The sequence below is a fragment of the Sceloporus occidentalis genome, unplaced genomic scaffold (assembly GCF_023333645.1).
Source record: "Sceloporus occidentalis isolate IW3139 unplaced genomic scaffold, rSceOcc1.0.p SCAF_3, whole genome shotgun sequence".
NCBI lineage: Eukaryota > Metazoa > Chordata > Lepidosauria > Squamata > Phrynosomatidae > Sceloporus > Sceloporus occidentalis.
In genome coordinates this window covers 31,666,947-31,683,679 of record NW_028316983.1, presented here as the reverse complement: position 1 = coordinate 31,683,679, position 16,733 = coordinate 31,666,947, and the positions used below count along the sequence as shown (strand labels likewise).

Here is a 16,733-nt window from a genome sequence, read left to right as displayed (position 1 = left end):
AAAAGATCTACTCTGCTTTTGCTCTTCTTGATACACATGATATAAGCAATCGCTTCAAGCAAGGCACCTGGTCTTGTTTATAAATTAAAGCCTCTTTCACATTAACAATTCTAGCACTTTGAAACCATTACCATGGCTCCATCCTACAGAATGCTGGGATTTGTAGTCTGGTGAGGCACTAGAGTTATTTGGTGAAGAATTCTAAGAACCTAACAACACTACAGATCCCAGGATTCCATACAATGCAGCCATGACAGTTAAAAGGGTATCTGGGTTATACCTGTGCTTAGTGAAAGGAACCCAAGATGGACCATCTCTGTGTTAAAGGAACTTCAGCACTGAATCTGAACTGGATTTCAGACAGAATTTACCCAGACTGCTTTCAAAGATCAGCAACAATTTAGAATATCCCACCACACCAGCATGTTAACATCAGCATGTTAACAAATAAATAAATAAATAAATAAATGTATATCTCCCGCTTCTCTTTTCGGATCAAAACGGGATTACAGCAGTAAAAACATCAGAAAATACATAGATAATACAAAATACAGTTGGCCCTCGCCTTACGTGGGGATCCGTTCCGGATCCCTCCACGTAAGACGAATTCCGCCTATGCTCAAGCCCCATTGTAAACAATGGGGCTCGTGCACGGCGGCACATGGGGCGCAACGGGCGCATGCGCCCATTCAATTGAATGGGACACGCCGCCCCTTCCGCCCCGCGTATGCTCAAGCCGCGTAAGGCGCACCCGCGTATGACGCGAGCGCGCTGTACTTCGATCAGAAATAAAAAGGGAAGAGCTGTTACAGTATTGCTCACAGTCGTAAGAATTGAGTCATTGTATTCAGATGTTCAAAATCAGATTAGAGGAGATCCATTGGCTAGGCCCGCCAGAAGAGATTCGTCTTCAATGCCCTCTTGAAGGCTTCCAAAGAAGGTATAAGACGGATCTCTTCCGATAGGTTGTTCCAAAGTCTATGTGTCATCACAGAAAACATTTTACAAGAGGTGGTTTTCAACCTGGTTTTGGGGTGTTCTAATATTTTTGTGCCAAATGTTATGAGAGTGCGGGGCAGATTATGTAGGGAGAGGCGTTCCCTTAAGTAACTTGGGCCCAGGCCATGTAGGGCTTTATAGGTAATAACCGACACTTTGTAATCGGCAGCCAATGTAGAAATTTCAATACCAGTGTAATATGTTCTCATCTCAGTGTCCTGGTGATCAATCTGGGTGCAGCATTCTGAATCAGTTGGGGCTTCTGAACTTGATACAAAGGTAGCCCCATGTAGAGCGCATTACAGAAATCTGAACGGGAGGTTTACCAGTGCCTGTACTACTGTTTCAAGGTCCCCCTGAGCCAGGTAGGGTTGCAGTTGGCTTATCAGCTGAAGTTGACACCATGCACTCCTGGCTATCGCCTCCACCTGAGATGTCAACTGTAGACACGAGTCCAGGAGTACTCCCAAATTGCGAACTTCATTCTTCAGGGGAAATGTGACCTCATCAAGGATGGGTTGGGAAATCTTCCTCGGACCAGGGGCACCTATCACGAGCACCTCCATTTTCTCTGGATTCAGCTTGAGTTTGTTTTTCCTCATCCAGCCCATTACTGACTCAAGGCAGGCATTCAGAGGAGAGATGCCATCTTTAGTCACTGCAGCACTGAACCGCATACCCGGCAGGGAGGGTCTTAGCCCAGATTATGCGGCTGTCCTCTCCCAGCCAGGTTTCGGTAAAGCAGGCCAGGTCAGTGTTCTCTTCTTCTAACAAATCAATGGAAGACGTAAATGATATGAGGGACTACTCTTGTTTTAGAGATGTTTATTTTCACCCATAGTTGACAGGTGTCCATGGACTGGAGTTGACAATCAGTCTTTCTCCATGGTGTCAATCCCTCCCCCCAATCCTTTGTTATTTTAAAAAATAACCCTGAGATTTCTTTAGTACTTGGAATCTGTTGAGCTACGGTAATTATACTTCCTGGGTACAGTTCACTACAAACTAGGGAGAAGAACATCCAGCCCTCAATCTCAATTCAAGGGAGAAGAACATCCAGGCCTCAATCTCAATTCAAGCTCAGCTTGACCCTCTGAGGGAGAGAAGACAAGTGAACAACAATTATTTCTACTGTAAGTCGTGCCTCTTCAATTGTGCTGTCGTGTTAGTCATTTTACACACACACACACACACACACACACTCTGGCTGTAGAATAGTAGGTATGAAAAAGTATGATGCCTCCACTCTCTAAGGCCTGTTACAGACTGCCAAAATAAAGCTGCTTCGGGTCTCTTTGGAGGTGTGCTGTTTAAACGATGCATGCATCCTAAGAATCCGGAAGCTGCACTAAAGCTGCACTGCAGTGCTTAGGAATGGAGTGTGGCTTTGGCGCGACCTCCGGACTCTTAGGACCCATGCATCATTTAAACAGCATACCTCCAAAGAGACCCGAAGCAGCTTTATTTTGGCAGTCTGTAACAGGCCTAAGATACCAGGTATTTACCATATAATACTATCCTCTCCTGATTTTTAACTTCTGTCACAACTGTAATATTACCAGGATATCTTAGAAAAGGAGTGGCAACTGCCAGGGTTTAGAAGCTGCATTATAGGGTCATACCCCGTGCCAAAGTTTTTGATTTCTTTTTCCACCAACTGTTCCCTAACATTCCTGGGCAGTATGGTGGGTTCACCATATTTTTGGTTCAGTCTGGGCAATTTTACACCCAGGAGAGACCTTTTTTCTTACAGGAAGTGACCCATAAGTCTTCCTTTAGAAGACGTTATTCCCTTAGAAAAACAGCCTGGGAGGGTCAGAAATGCAGCCAAATAGTCCCCAATGGCCCTAGGGGACATTTTGAGATATTTAGGGAGCCCTGGGCAGCACAAAAGCAATCCTGCAGGGCCACATATCTGTTCCAAGCTATGTTTCGCCATTCATGCCTTCTATAAATATTATCCAACTTGGTGTCTTCCTTATGTGTTGGTCTACCACTCCCATCCTCTTCCCATGCAGTCTGGGCATGATGGGATCATAGAATCATAGAATCATAGAGTTGGAAGAGACCGCACGGGCCATCCAGTCCAACCCCCTGCCATGCAGGAAACCCAAATCAAAGCATCCCCAACAGATGGCCATCCAGCCTCTGCTTAAAGACCTCCAAGGAAGGAGACTCCACTACACTCCGAGGGAGTTTGTTCCACTGTCAAACAGCCCTTACTGTCAGGAAGTTCTTCCTAATGTTGAGGTGGAATCTCTTTTCCTGTAGCTTGCATCCATTGTTCCGGGTCCTGTTCTCTGGAGCAGCAGAAAACAAGCTTGCTCCCTCCTCAATATGACATCCTTTCACATATTTAAACAGGGCTATCATATTACCTCTTAACCTTCTCTTCTCTAGGCTAAACATCCCCAGCTCCCTGAGTCGTTCCTCATAGGACATGGTTTCCAGACTTTTCACCATTTTAGTCGCCCTCCTCTGGACACGCTCCAGTTTCTCAATGTCCTTTTTGAATTGTGGTGCCCAGAACTGGACACAATATTCCAGGTGGGGCCTGACCAGAGCAAAATACAGTGGCACTATTACTTCTCTTGATCTAGACACTATACTTTTACTGAAGCAGCCTAAAATTGCATTGGCCTTTTGCATTGCATTTGCATTGGATGTAGGCTAATGTATCTTCAGGACCCTGCATTAAGAAAGGATTATTTATTAATTTACTTATTAGGATTACTTTTAAGCTAGGCCAAGACATTTTGCTGGCTGCGGTTGACCAGAACATGGTACATTCTCCCTCTGCAAGTCACAACATCCTGAAAGGATTAGCAAGTGAGGACCTCCAGATGTCATTTGATTGCAACTCCAGGAGTTCAACACCAGCATCATCTAAAAGGCCATAGGTGCTCACCCCCAATATACAGTAAACAAATCAAGTCAAATTAACTGTTTGGTGGCTAAAGCAGAAAATCTCAGAGCTTGGGGGGGAGGGGATTACCATTTCTGGACAACTCCTAGAATTTGGGAATTCTAATCCAGAACAGTAAGTATCCTACAAGCACTTAGTTAGAATTTTTTTTAAAAAAACACAATAATAACAAATCAAGTAACTATTTGCTATTATTCTGTTACACTTGAAGTCATCTTATTTCGAGTGACTGCTTCATTCTGCCAGCTCCACTTTTTAGAATCAAGGAAATGAAATAGAAATAGCTGGAAACAGCTTCAAGCATTTCAAGTGATAAGTAACTCATATTAAAACCTGGGGGCTCACCCAATGAAACATATAAACAAACACCTAAATGAAGAAAGGTGGAGGGAGAAAAAACCTGTTTACACCTTATTTAGTATTATACAAACTCTGGTGCCTTTGCAATTTCAACCTGTAAGACAGTACCAAACAGTCTGCAACAGTATCAACAATGACTCTCTTATATTCATCATTGTGCTTTGTAGACATTGCCTGGTTTTCAAAATGCCTGGACAGTTTATGGGCACACAGGACCAGTTGAATGAATAATCACATTCATTTCTCAAACCTGAGCAGAACAGAGACATTTTTGTCTGGATCGATTTCATGAAACAGTCCAGATATGTATTTTCTTCTGCAGTTTAAAGCCCAACTATGTTGGCCCACACAATACAACTATCCCAGGGCAGCTCACTTTTATTTACTCTTGCACACCTTTTGTTTTTGATGTCGATTTTACAATGAAATTGTCTTTTAGAATGCAGTCTTAGAGAAGCAAAACTCTTGCTAGGTTTCTTGATTACATTCGATTTGTATGGACCAATAACCACATCTTTACCAGAGCTTAAAAACATGATGTTTTTCAAATACAGTTCTCAAAATCCTCCTGCCCTCAACCAGCATGTCCACTGAACTCAGACAGTTAATGGCATTTATAAATGATTTGAAAGACTGTTTTGGCTGGACTACCCCCTTCCACTCTTCCCCACAGAACCAAGTGTCAAAACCTGCACTAGGAGAAGGATCCTAATGCCGCTTCAGGTTTTTGAATTCATAAAGGTACAGTTGTCCCTCCATATCCACGGAATTTTTATACATGGATTCAAGCATCCACGGCTTGAAAATATTAAAAAAAAGTATACATTTCAAGTATCAAACCTTGATTTTCCCATTTTATATAAGGGACACCATTTTGCTATGCCATTGTATTTAATGGGACTTAAGCATACACAGATTTTGTTATTCACGGGTGTTCCTGGAACCAAACCCCAGCAGATAACAAGGGTCCACTGTATTCTGATTTAACACATTAGCCACTTTGGAAGGATTACAGTGAGGAATTAAAAATACAGAAGTAGATCACTCAGGAAATTTATGGTCATATTGGTCTTGTGTCCCAACTGGAATAAGTCCTGCCTAAGTCAGAATGTTCATTACTTTTTCTTTTAAAATGTTGTAGTAGTAGTAGTAGTAATAGTAGTAGGGTGCCTCACAATTCCTTGTCTTTTGAAGAGAATCTACTACTCGAAGAAAACATGTTCCATTAATGACTGGGAAAGACAATCCTATGATTTTGCAGGGATATCTCAAAAAACAGAGATTTCCCCTTCTATAGTTGGAGATAATGGTCTGCCCTCAGATAAGAAGACTCACAGCTACCCTCCCAGCCACCTTGAAAATCTTTATGGTACCTTCCATCGAGGAGAAGGAGAGACATGTTGTAAGATATGCCAGCAGGATGGGTAGATGCACCTAAAGTGTGCATAGCCTTCACAGTATCCAGACCTAAATCCAGTATAAGGTGGAAATTATGCCAGCCTTGAAGTGGGTATAATTTATCTCCCTCCCATATTTGAAGGATTGTTCCTTTGTAAGAGGAAAAACATTGAAGTTGCAGTGAAAAGCTCAGTTCCATCTTCACCTTTTGCCCTGCTAGTTTTTGGATAGATAGAAGATTCAAGATTGCATTTCAAATACATTGCAGAGCAGATCACAGTACCTCTATGTTTGCAAAGAAATAATGATTATGAATGTTATAGAAGGGAGGTAAGAATGTCTTTCTCAGTATTAGAACTGGGAAGTTATTAGCCTGCACTGGTCACAAGCTAATTACATTTCCTTTAAAAAAAAAAAAAGATTCCTTTTGGCTTTGAAATAGCTGGACATAGGAATAACTTCCATATAACATCATTAGAGTGATACAAGGAAAGAAATAAGTAGGAGTCATGGAGTCATGCCCATTAAGCAACTTTCTTTGTAAACAAATGTTACAGGTAAGCATGTTGGTGAACTGATAAGTGATTTGAGCTAAAACAGTCTTTTGAAAAACGGCTTTTAAAATTCAGATTTGAACTCTTCATGTCAAGAGACAACGATATATTCATTGTCATATCCTGACACCCACCATATCCATTGAAATTATTCTCATTTTGAATTATAATTAAGCATCTCCTTCCTTAGAGGTTTTTAAACAGAGGTTGGATGGCCATCTGTCAGGGATGCTTTGATTTAGATTTCCTGCATGTCAGGGGGTTGGACTGGATGGCCCTTGCGGTCTCTTCCAACATAATTTCTAATCATTCTTGAATTCCATTCTTTCTCTGAGTCAATAGGCCTCAAGCATCTTGAGTTAAAAAGCTTTGAATACTGAGATACCACCTCCCAATCTGGTTTTGCTGGTGCAATAGATTCCTATTGGAGCACCACTGTTGGATCATGCCCATAGATTTTGTTTCCCTTCCCCCATTTTCCTCAAGAAACACATATCAAGATAGTGTCAATAGGTAGAATACAGTACAATTAAAGTTGCCACACACACACACGAATATGCTAGTCTACAGCTTAGTGTTCTGCTCATTGAACTGCCTCATTCTTTTAACAGAACAAACTGTTCCATGTTGAGGCAGGAGCTGGCAGTGTTTTAAACAAAAGATTCCCCCTTCCATTTCTGACAGCATTCTGCCAAAGATCCAGTGCGTTTCTAGTGCCAAGATACAAAAGGTCTGGAGAGGTCAAGTCAAACAAAGGGTATAAGTTCCACTGTGTGTCATGGACTGCAAAGGAACTGGCGAGGGATACAAATGATAAAGACCCCCCCCCCCCCTTTTTCCTGATAGCAGCAAATATAGAAGAAAGTACCACCTGTGAACCTTACAGCACTTGCTGTAAGGCACAGGAATCTGCTTCCAGTGTCATCAACTCTGGCTTCTTTCTGGGGTTGAACTATGCTAGGGTTGTTTTAAGAAAACAAAAATTTTTGAAGAAATTATTCCCCTCACCTGAGAATTCAATGATTAATTTTTTGGATTCCTCTCAAAACTATTTTCTCTATTTTTTAAGACATAAGTATTTCTCCCCAACCTGCTTAAGGTAGAAGAAAGGATGTCATTTTGCTGGAAAACATGATATTAAACCAGTGTAATACCCAATTCTAGAAACTGAAATAAGTACAGAGTAATTACAAGCAGACAAATATACACCTGGATACACGAGTATAATATTAGGGGAGTATAGGGGATTGATGCTAGGTAACTGCAAGGGGAAAATCATATGAAATGTGGTTTTCAGGAGATTTCTGCCTCATAATGGTTCAGTCCATAAAAGTTATGTGGTTTTATAAAAGAACTGTGTCAAAGATTTACTGCTGCCAAGTTTAGCTTTTTGTAGCAAGTAAAATAGAAAAAGAAGAAAATCTACTTATTTCAGAGCAAGGTATCACACATTTTCATATACTCAGTCCTGTTTTGGCAAGGACAGTACCAATTTATTCACTGTTTCAGCCACTTTAGAAATACACTCATCCCTCCATATTTGCAGCTTTGATATTTGGAGATTTAATTATTCAAGGATTTGATTAATATGTTCTCTCTAGGAATAGCTAGTCCTTCGGTGCAACTCTATGGTCAACTTTAACTAAAAGTTGCACTGAAAGACCTAGAGATTCCTAGAGGCAATACTCTACTAGGCAATTGTAGCTCATCCAGTACAGTTCTATGGTCAGTGTCTGTCAGACATTAACCACAGAGGTCCACTGGAGGACCTACAGATTCCTAGAGATGTGTCCTCTCCGGTAAAAACATGGTGTTTTTGTTATCTGCTGTTTTTCCATATTCACTGAGGTCTTGTGCCCCCAACCCTAGCAAATATGGATGGACAAGTGTATCCCAGTTTCTTTCTCCTCCTCCCACTTTTTCCTTTGCCCTCAAACTGAATTCGAAGTGCCAAAGTAGTTTGCATTCGACTCAGCAAGGAGTGGAAGAGAGGAGGGAGCAGAATCTTGCCCCTCCCTGTAGGCTGAGGCAAAAGTAAACTATTACGGCCTCTCTTAGCTTATGTGTTCTTCCTCATTTATAATTTTGTCATCTTGACCACACTCTGATATTGTTTGGCCATGTGCATTTTGCGTTTCAATGTTGGTGGGTAGTAAAATGAATTTACCAAACTTTCAAATTCTGAAATATAGAGATAAAAATGCTTGGATTTATAGTATCTAAATGCAAAAGAGTGTATGCATTCTGCATCAGAGGCCTCTGAAGTATTTTTTAAAAGTAAGATGTTGAACTAAATTTATCTGTAAATAAAATTAAGTTTAAAAATGACTTTACTTATTGTCTCTCTAACTCAGGGGTCTCCAACATTGGGTGCGAGATGAAATTTCAGGGGGAGAGACAAAGAGTGGCTTGTGTCCTTGATTAACAAGTCAGGAGTCATCACTAATTTCTTTTGCTGAATAAATTAGAATCTAATTGCTCATTTAAGATTTGCATTTTACACACTTAATGAAAAGCTTATTTTTTTAAAAGTTCAATTTATTAACTCTCAGTATTCTATGTGGTTCAAAAATTAGAAATTAAACTTCTTCATCTTCAAATGTGGTAGTACATTTGTAAGGGGTGCAAACATTAATCAAACATTTTGTAAGGGTGTGGGGCACAGAAAAGGTTGGGAACCACTGCTCTATCTTAAATAGATTTGCCTTACTTAAGCAGATTAATAATCACCCTATTCATCTGTTAAGAAAGTAGTTCCCAGTTTCACCACTAGAATTCTTGACATTACAATCTTTAATCAGGATGAGGAGGGAGAAACCAACATATTGAGCATCATAAGCTATGTATTAGAAATGGATTCTGAGCAAAGGAAATGCTCCGATTACCAGCAAACAATAAACTTGCATATGCATTTATTTTATTCCACTATTCATTTTTAGGGAACATAAGGTAGGAAACATAAACAGGGTTTCCAGGGCCCAAAACAGACGGGCAGGAAAGAACAGCTTTTGGATGCATTGGGGGCGGGGTCTGCAATTGAAGAAAAACAGTAGCTGAACATTTTACTCATTTTATATTTTGTTCTGATTATAATAATTACTTCTACACACACACCTGAAAGAAAAGCAAAATCTTTGGGAGGCAGTCATGCTTCGCTGGGAAGGTTGTTCTAGTGCCACCAACTGAGAATGTCTTTTCAAACTGCCTTCGTGAAAACTAATATGGCTATTTATCATGGAAGAAAGGTAAGAGGCAAGTTATGCTCCCATAAAAGAATGGAACTGCAATTTAAACAGAAGCACAGCATAACACTACAATGGGGATGACTGTGACGAGGTGACAGTTATAGCCAGGCGAGCATTTTCAGTTAAAGTGCTAACTTTTGATAGGCAACTTCAGGTATTCTGCTCTACATTATTGTGGTTTTTATCCTTAAACAGTAGATAAACTATACAGCCCTTCAAACAGATGACACCTTCAAGGCTGCCCTCTGACAGCCCATTAATTAAACGATTGTCTTTTGAAAAGTGGGACCCATTTCCAGTCTAATGGACACTCCTCTAGTAAATCTAAATGTTTCTCTCTGAGAGGTGGGAGCAATGATCACACTGGTAACAGGGGAGTCAATAGCTCAACTTTTCAACCTGTTAAGGAAGATATTGTTTCCAAAGGTATTGGGGGGGGGGGAGTATGGAAAATTCTCCAATTATTGATTCTCTTATTATTATATTCTGAAATATAGCTAATACAAAAACAATAAAACATATATTATTTGCAGTTGTTGGCATATGGTATGCTGTTTATGTGTCGTATATACAGTATAAGCCATGAAATATTATGTATGGAAGCAAAGAGTAAAATAAAAAAACACTATCAATGCCAGAACCAATCCATACCTGAGAAAACTCAATGGTTCCTTGGTGTTTCAATTCCCATCTCCTTCTCTCTTTTTTAAAGTATCATAAGATCATTCTTCATCTGTTCCAGCCCTAGAAGCATGGAGGAAACACAACAGAAATGTATTGCTATGAATTCAAAAAAGGGAGCACTAGCTTTTAAGTTGTATTTGAAATGGAACTGAGACAAGACAAGGTAAGAGTAGCTTCCCAAGTGATGAACCAAGCTTGCAGAATCAGTCAGAAACAGTCAGGTAGGTCCCTGCTGGATCCTCCAGTCATCTTGTTCAGGAATATACTATTTGCCCCTTGTGTGGCTGAGGATGCAACAGTGCAAAGTGATGGTAAAATTCATCAGTGAACCAGGTTACTACACAACACACGCATAGTTCATTCAGTGACATACCTTCATTAACAGCTGCTTCCTAAGGAGTTCATATACAATTCCCAACAGTAACTTGACAAAAAGTGCACTATGAACAAAACAACAATCCAAACTAAGCAGGGCAAGGAGAAGGGGAAGAAATAAGCAACTTGGGAGACAAGACAAACCAGTGCTAGAGAACATGACTTGCATGTAGAAGGTCCCAGGATAAGTTCCCATTATCTCTAATTAATGGACATCAGGCATACTGTTGGATGAAAACAAACAAACAAACAAACAAAAAACAACCCATGGCCTGAGATCTTTGAGAGTCAATACAGGCAATGCTAGCAGTCTGTCATTAACATGGTTTCTTATATTTCAAGACCAAGTCATCTGAACTGAGCTACAAAATTTGTCATTCAAAATGTGTATGGAAATGTTAGCGAAAAGACACTTGCTTTCCATTCTTCTTTTCCATGCTTGTTTTCAAGCCATTTCCTTGTGATCTCCTCTGTTCAGGAAAGAGAGGACATACCCCACCTGATTAGTAGGACTGATGCACCCTACTTGCTACATGAATATGTTATTTTGCTGACTAGTGTATCATAGAAATACATTTGTCCTGATGCAACAGTAGTCAAGACTAATTGTAATGGAACATAACAGAATGGAAACAAGCAAAATTTCCTCTAGCTGTTGAGGAGGTGCAAGTGGATCAAAATAAGAAGCACTCCTTTATCAATAGGAACATAAGAAAACCCTGTTCGATTGGTGAAGTCCACAAGCAGGGCATGAAGGCAAACAAAGATGTTTCTTTGTGGCTTCCTGCAATTAGTATTCAATAGCATGTTGCTTCTTGATCCTAGAGGCAGCATATAGCCATTATGACAAGTATCCATTGTTAGCCTAATGTGTTTATGTTTGATGCTTTAAATAAGTAGTCCCCAAACTGTGCTCTTTAAGGGATTTTGGATTTCAGCTCCCAGAATCCCAGACTATTAGCCAGCACGGATGAGGCTTCTGGCAGCTGAAGTCCAAAATCTCTTAAAGGGCACACTTTGGGAACCACTGCTTTAAATAATGTCCTCCAGATCTTTCCTGGTCAGTTGCTCCAGTTCAGTGTCTATATGAAGAAAGCACAGAGGGTGGAAGTGAGGCTGCCACCATGTACATCACTTTATACTTCTTTATATCTCACCATATTTGAGATTTCATTGCCCATATGCCCAGTGTAGAGCGGTCTCCAGAGCTATTTGAATGTTGTTGTGTTTGTCACTCTCCTCATTTGGGTGTAATTTATAAATTTGACCACCCCACTGTTCACCCTCAGCTCCAGATCATTTACATGCAGCTTAAAAAGCACTGATCCCAATACAGATCCTTACAAGACTTCAAAGTTTACATTCCTGCACTGCAAAAACAGTCTATTTATTTCAGTCCACAAACTCCTGTTCATTTCCCAGTTATGTTATTTAACCAATTAAGAACCCATAATCAGTTAAAGATTACTCTTTTGCCATTAATGGAGTTTAAATTCCACTGTCCTTTGTCTTGGTCTCCACATGGTCAAGAGATGTGTGGCCTCAACCTGAACTGAGATCCCTCCAGCCAAATGATGTCCAGCAGAGACAACATCTAAATAAAATGTAGGCCTGTGATTCCAACACCATCACATATGTCCTTTCAAGTTGACTCTGACTTATAGTTTTCTTAGCAGGATTTATTCAGAGGCTTGACATATATACAGAACCATAATCTGTATATAGCAATCCCAATACTCTCAAGCTGTGCTTCTTATCAATGGTTATTTAGTTATGGTTATTTTAACTTGCATAGAAGAACTGACTATCAATACATTTGGGGGGCAGACAAATGCACCCCAAGTAAGTTATATAAATAATATCTAGTAAAACATATTAAGCATGACAACATCAGTACATTAAACAATCATGCTTTATTAAGACCATTCTATTTATAGTTTTTAATAAATCAGAAATAAGTCAAGGGCCAATAGTACCCCATAATGAAAGCTACCTACACAAATGGTACACGGTGATCTAATTGACTCCACTATTTTAAAAACTTATTCTGCTGTTTCTACATGTTTCATAGCGATCACAGCTGCAGAAGCAAAATAGTGAAATAAGGTAAAGTTACTAATTATCTGCAACAACAGAAATAAATCACACAGAACATGCAACTACTGTGCACTCTACTTGAATAGCCAATGAGGGGTAGTCTATCTAATCATCTCAGAAAAAATGGCTGCATGCTTAGATTCAGTCCAGGATTTAATCAGCTCTAGACCTAGGTCAACAAGCAAGATATATCTCCTATGATACACTGAAGCTTATTAAGTTTCCAAACAAAACATGCATTTTAAAAGGCAATGTCTTCTTTAAAAAAAAAACTGATCACACATTTGGAAGTGTATGTGGAGACTGTTTGGTCACAAGCATTTACAGTATGTTTAGTATTATTACAATAAATAATGGTCTAAAGCCTAGAATTCTGACCTGAGCTTGCTGTATGCAACATGATGAGGAAAGGAAAAACAAATGTCCTTCGTTTCTGTAGTGTGTAACTTACAAATATTAAATGCTCCTTATAAACAAAAATGCTGTCATTGACACTTCTGGATCTGTGGGTGAAAAAAGCACACAAACAAAAGAGAAACCACATCTATGTGCCAAACAGAGCCAGGTTTTTCTTCATTAATCCCCTGCCTCGTGGCATGCTGGTCATTTTTTTCAGTTGTAATATTTGACCAATAAATATGTTCTGTTTTTAAACCACTGGCTAGCCTAGTTTTTGAGCCACCAGCAACCCCTTTTTCTTTCCCTCATGTACTCATATGACCCATAAAATATGTTGTAGATTGAATCATAATACAGCCAGAATTTTACACCATATATTGTAGAATCTGCCTCATTCAACATCTTCCTCTGGATGGTTCATCAGCTGTAATATTTTCATATGACAAGAAGCACTGTAGAAGAGGAAACAGTAAATCTATTCCACAGGTTGCACACAATCTCTCACATGAACATCTTGGAATAGGAGCCAATAATAAAATCTGAGGAATTTATTGACTGATTCTTGTGAAGGAGGACAATGGCACTGTGCCCTGAAAATGTTAAGAGCAACCTTCAACAACAACTTTTGCAAAGATATTTCAATGAAGAGAGGAAATTTGATGGTATATAACTTGACCATGAAATCCACTGAATGACCTTGGGGCAAGTCATATGCTCTCAGCCTCAGATGAAGGCAATGACAAAACTCCCCTGAACAAATCTTGCCAAGAAAGTCCCATGATAGATTTACCTTAGGTTGCTGTAAGTCAGAAACAACTTGAAGGCACACAACAACAAATTTGGGGGAAAGCAATCTGACAAAACTGAGGTGTACCATGGCAACGTGTTTTGAGTTTTGGACAATGACTCTGGAGACCAGGGTTTGATTCCCCTCTTGGCCATGAAACTCACTGGGTGACCTTGGGCAAGCTACATGCTCTTAGCCTCAGGGGAAGGCAATGGCAAACCTCCTCTGAACAAATCTTGCCAAGATAACTCCATCATAGGTTCACCTTAAGGTGCTATGAGTCAAAAACAACTTGAAGGCACATGACAACAACAAAACTAAGAGTTGCCATTAGCAATGCCTAATGGGTGAAGGGTGCAGGATTGCCTGTAAACATCTGCCCATCTCCAGACAATGGCTTCCCATGCTGAGGTAATATGCCATAGTTTTGCTGTTACCCGCCACGTTCCTCAAAACGGAAGAGGCAGGATATAAATAAATATTTTATTTATTTATTTATTATACTGCAAGAAGCAGAGTGTGGGAAGTGACTCATGGAAGTAGGTGTCTTTCCCCTGGGAAGATCTCTGTGCTAACTCTAAAAAATCAGGTCAGGCAAACTGTGCAGTGCATAGTGCCCAATGAACCACATGGAACAACAGGAAACCAGCATTAGCTGAATCATATCTGTCTGGTCTAGACTGGGTATTGGATGTACTCAGATTTTACACTCTGTCCCCAAAGCACAGCTAGGAAACAAATATGCATTACAACCCTCAGCAATACATATCACAGTTGCTCTGAGAAAAAGTCATGTTTTGTACAATAAACACATAATGTACAGTCACCTTACTAGTGCCAATAGGAAGCTTCACCAATTTCAGATTCCAACATCAATGTTTCAGGACATGCGTGTCTGTGCACATGTATATACTTGCAGGAAACACTAGTGTAACACCAGTAATATAGCCTAGCAGTTATAAAATGTGATGCGGCCTTAAGAATGGATAGATGTCCAGTGACATTTGATAATGACCAAATTAATTTTTTAATGGCATACTCATTCTTATGGATGATTATTATTCATTGTTAATATTTTAGTGTTACTTCAAAACTGATACCATAATGCTGATCATCTGCCAAATTATCTATTTTAAAAAAAATCCTACTAAACTGGAAGGTGGTGATGGTCAATAGAGGGTTGAACTCAGAAGTCAGTAAAACCTCTATGCAAAGTGTAAGGTAATGAAAAATAGGTGGATTCTGACAGTAACATAAGAAGCTTAAAATGATTACTGCATAGTTAGAAAATCAAAATATGCATTAAACTTGTAACCTGGGAAAAGATAGAAAGGGCAACAGAAATCCTTTCTTACTCCAACATTCCCAGTATTCTTCCCTACTTAAAATTTACTTTGCAGAACTGTTGAGAAATCCAGCAAATGTAGCTATGGCAATGTTAGGTTTGAACAATTGGTTAAAGGCTATCGTTACTTTGCCATTCTGTTACCAGAGCCTGAATAGACAGGCCAAAATAAATCTGCATCAGGGCATTTTGGAGGTATGCTGTTTAAATGACACACGATACACATCTTAAGAGGTGAGAAGCTGCACCAAAGCTGCACTCCAGTCCTTAGGACCGCATCATTTAAATAGCACACTTCCAAAGTTGCCCAAAGTAGCTTTATTTTGGATTGTCTGTTCGGGCCCTTAGTTTGAATTTATTAGCTCCTCGTATCTGTCCAAAAGTGCACAATGAGCACAAAATGGCCATTTATGAAAGAATTGTACAGTGGATCCTTGTTATACGCTGGGGTTTGGTTCCAAGATCCCCCGTGTATAACAAAATCCGTGTATGCTCAAGTCCCATTAAGTATAATGACATAGCAAAATGGTGTCCCTTATAAAAAATGGAAAATCAAGGTAAATTTATACTTTTTTGGAACATTTTCAAACCGTGTATGCTTAAATCCGTGTATAAAAAATCCGTGTATAAGAAGGGCTGACTGTAGTACAATGAAGAAAGCAGATCTTACCATTTCTTAAAAAATGTGTTTCAACAGCTTACATAATTACTCAGCATATTTCATTGCCAGTTTTAACTTCTCATTCTACCCCCCCCCCCCAATTCTTTTCCTGCATCTGACTACTACAGAAAGTAGGTTTATACTATTATTCCTGTGGTCACTCACCCTCTCTCAGACTTGAAAATTGTATTCAAAACATTTAACACACTTCCATATGCAAGATTCCAGCATCATTTGGTGACTATTACAGCAGAATGTGATTTGTGATGTCACAGCCAGCAAAACAAAGGCAAAGCAAGTTTTCTAGACTACAGCTGTATCCCCACAGCCTAGCTATTCTGACCTCTCGAGCATAAAAAACTCTTGGGTGAACTTGGCAAGTCACACTCTCTCAGCCTCAGAGGATGGCAACGGCAAATGCCCTGTGAAGAAACTTGCCAAGAAAACTCTATGATAGGGTTGCCCTAGGGTCGCCATAAGTCAATAGTGTGACTGCTTAATATATTGTTTTTAAGGTTTTTAACTTGTATGAAATTTTGATGTATTGTACTCCATTGTATTGTAATATGTTATAGCTATGATATGGGAACCACTCTGATCTGGAGGAAAGGCGGTATACAAATAAAAGTTTTATTTATTATTATTTAAAAATGACTTGGAGAAACACAGCAACAACAACAAGCTATTCTGAAACCATACAGGCTCATATTTCTGTATGGGATAAAAGAATAAGTCCAGCTCCATAAGAGAGTGGAAGGAACTACTTCAAACTTGCATCTAATACTCACAGGTTTTACTGTTCACAAACATTAACTACAAATGGATATATTGCTGTCCTTTTTAAGTGATTAAGATTTCAAAATACTTTAGAAAGACCCCAACATTGCGCAGCCAAGAATTTGG

General features: G+C 39.6%; 1 protein-coding gene across 7 annotated transcripts in view; it reads right to left on the bottom strand.

The window, feature by feature from the left end:
• Positions 1-16,733, bottom strand: part of ZHX3 (zinc fingers and homeoboxes 3) — a 60,619-nt gene that overhangs the window by 22,986 nt on the left and 20,900 nt on the right. For 3 of the 7 annotated variants that reach the window (XM_089513976.1, XM_089513978.1, XM_089513979.1), the window contains exon 2: positions 10,134-10,226. The exons of 2 other annotated variants lie outside the window; for them this stretch is intronic. The gene's annotated coding sequence lies outside the window, so the exon portion shown is untranslated. Of the gene's footprint in view, positions 1-9,351; positions 9,434-10,133; positions 10,227-13,016; positions 13,066-16,733 lie in introns of those variants that run through there. 2 more of the 7 variants (XM_089513977.1, XM_089513980.1) reach the window with 2 other exon arrangements.